Source organism: Pipistrellus kuhlii, unplaced genomic scaffold, assembly GCF_014108245.1.
Source record: "Pipistrellus kuhlii isolate mPipKuh1 unplaced genomic scaffold, mPipKuh1.p scaffold_m20_p_1, whole genome shotgun sequence".
NCBI classification, from domain to species: domain Eukaryota; kingdom Metazoa; phylum Chordata; class Mammalia; order Chiroptera; family Vespertilionidae; genus Pipistrellus; species Pipistrellus kuhlii.
The window spans coordinates 72760913-72763731 of NW_023425404.1; the positions used below are offsets into that span (position 1 = coordinate 72760913).

Sequence of the window (2819 nt, forward strand, 5' to 3'; positions counted from 1 at the left end):
CCGCGCCTGCGCAGATTGTCCCAGCGGGGGGCGGGTGTATCCGGTCACTTCCGGCCGCCGCCTCTGCTTACCTGGAGGCAGCTACCTTAACGCCGGATGTAATCGTCCTCGTCCTGCCGAACCTCATTTCGTGACGTGGAAAGCAGAAATCTAGGTGCAGAGGGACCTGCAGCCTGTGGGTCCTCGGACACTGGAACCGCCGTTCCTCCAATCTTCCCGCCTCCAGCCGCTCTCCTTTTCGCTGCGCCGCCGCCTCGCCGTCAGCATTCACTCCTCACTCAGGCAGCGGCCCCGACTTCCTACGAAAAGTCGGTAGACTGTCACCCGTTACTTCCCAATTGTCTTTTGGGGACTCTTCTCAGTCCCAGCCTTTGCCCAGCCCTTATCCACTCCATGCTTGAGCTGAGGCAGGCAGGTGTCTTGACTGTGACACCTTTTCTCCCGTCTCTGTGCCAGCCTATTCTCAAGTTCCTTCTGGACCACTCTCCCGTCTTCAAAATCCCATTCACATCACTATCCACTCTTATTTGGATCCTTGCCCTCTCCTCCAAGCACTACGTCGGATTTCCAATTGCCTGGCTAGGTATCTCCGTCTGCTGCACCCCTGCCAATTCAAAGTCGATTTAGCTCAAATCCAACTCAACATGTTCCATCCCATTTCTATACTTTAGCCATAACTACTTTTTTTCCTTTTTTAATTACTCTATTGATTAAGGTATCACTTGTTTGTTCTCATTCCCCCCCCCCATTGCCATCCCAAACCCCTCCCCACACATGCCCTCATCCCCCTGTTGTCCATGACCACTGGTTACGCTCATATGCATGCACACAAGTCCTTTGGTTTGTTCTCTCTCCCTTATCCCCACCCTACATTCCCTCTGAGGTCCAACAGTCTGATCGATGCTGTTCTTGATCATCAGTCTTTGTTGTTCACAATTTCCCCTAGATGAGTGAGCTCATGTGATACTAGAAATACATTTATAAGAACTGAAAATGAGACAAGCCATAATGGTTATGCTGAAAGGCAAATGAATCGGTCTGTAGTGAGTTTCTTTCTGGGCTCACAGTTTTGTTTTGTTTTCTTTTTCTTTTTCTTTTCTTTTTTTTTAATATATTTTATTAAAGACTGGCTTGGCTCAGTGGATAGAGCGTCAGCCTGTGGACTCAAGGGTTCGATTCTGGTCAAGGTCATGTGCCTTGGTTGTGGGCACATCCCCGGTGGGGGTGTGCAGGAGGCGGCTGGTTGATGTTTCTCTCCCGTCAGTGTTACTAGCTCTCTATCCCTCTCCTTTCCTCTCTGTAGAAAAGCAATAAAACCAGAATCGAACCCTTCAGTCCCCAAGCCGACACTCTATTGAGCCAAACTGGTCTCGGCTGTTATCTATCATTTTTTAAAAAAAAAAGAGCTCTTTAAGAGCCTTGGCTGCAGGTAACTAACACAATGAGCAGCCTCTGCAGGACAAAACTTTCAGAACCCCTCACCTCCAACCTGCACTTTAGGGGAAACCCACCAACCCACTATCAGGCATTATCTGCTTGGGGATTGCCAAGGTCTGTTGAAAATTTGCACCTGAAGAATGAAGAAGCAATAAGAACATGAAATTAGTTTAATAGTTGAACAGCCTGGGAGAGAAGTGAAGAGACTCAAGCTATAGGAATGAAACTCCTTACAACTACTTTTGCTTAAGGAAGTCACTCCTATTAGCACAGTGTAGCTACAAGAACAATGCGAAAACCACTGCTTCTTTCTTTGTAACCGAGAAGCCCAGGGGAGAGCGCGAACGCAGTCCCCCACTACCACAAATTATGCAGTCGAGTTTCCCACATTTGGGGAAATCGCAGGGGTCAGCACAGCCGGAGTGCAATGGATGAGCCTCGCCCTGGGAAAACCACCTTCGTGATCATGGTGTCTCCCCTGCCAGGTAAGTATGAGTTGCACACCCCGCCTCCTCCCTCACCCACAGCCACCACTCACCCTTCACACACGGTCACTCCGCTCCGCACGCCCCTGCGCCCCCGCCGCCCCAGGCCCCGAGCGCCCACCGCGCCCGTCGCCACAGCAACCCCGGGGGCGCTGCCTTCTCCGGGTGCGGGGACGTGGGGGCGCAGGCCGCGTGGGCCCGGCAGCCCCTGCGCTGCTGTCATCTGCATACGCCACGCCCCCGGCCTGACAGCCCGGCGCCCGGTCTCCGGGTTCCGATCCGGGCCCTGCGCGCTGCTGGCCGCGAGGAGACGAGGCCCGACCCGGGAGGGGGCCCGGGGCTCGCCGCCCCCGCCGCCCCGCAGCTGTCACGGCCCCTCCCCCCAACCCCCCTCCCCCGGGGGTGCGGGCCGGGCCGGGCTCGCTCTCCCTTCCGTCCCCGGAAACCACACGCACCCGTGTCCGTTCCCCTCGGGGCCCAGAAACGGCGCCCTCCCGTGGCCGCTCGGCTCAGACGGAGGCCCGGGCCAAGGGGCCGGGACCGGGGGCGGGAGAGCGGCCGCGGCGGCCGTCCGGGGGGGACACGCGGGCCGGGAGGGGGCGCGTCTGGGAAACGGACGGACAGAAACGGCCCCTCGGCCCAGGGGGTTCGGGCGCTCGCAGACCGCACAGGTTCCTCTCCCTCTGGACCAGAGGGCTCAGTGGTAGAGCGACCGCTTGGGGACTGAAGGGTCCCGGGTTCGATTCTAGTCAAGGGCATGTATCTGGGTTGTGGGCATGTCCCTAGTAAGTTGCAAGAGGCAGCTGATCGATGATTCTCTCTCATGGATGTTTCTAACTCTTTATCCCTAATTTAAAAAGGGGAGGGGGAGCCGGGACCGGTTTGGCTCAGTGGATA

At 56.3% G+C, this 2819-nt stretch overlaps 1 non-coding gene across 1 annotated transcript; it reads right to left on the reverse strand.

Moving 5' to 3' along the window:
- Window positions 1-1766: 1766 nt before the first annotated feature.
- LOC118710842 lies at window positions 1767-1930 on the reverse strand. The gene has a single exon (XR_004985557.1). It is a non-coding gene; the product is annotated as a U1 spliceosomal RNA (small nuclear RNA).
- Window positions 1931-2819: the final 889 nt, after the last annotated feature.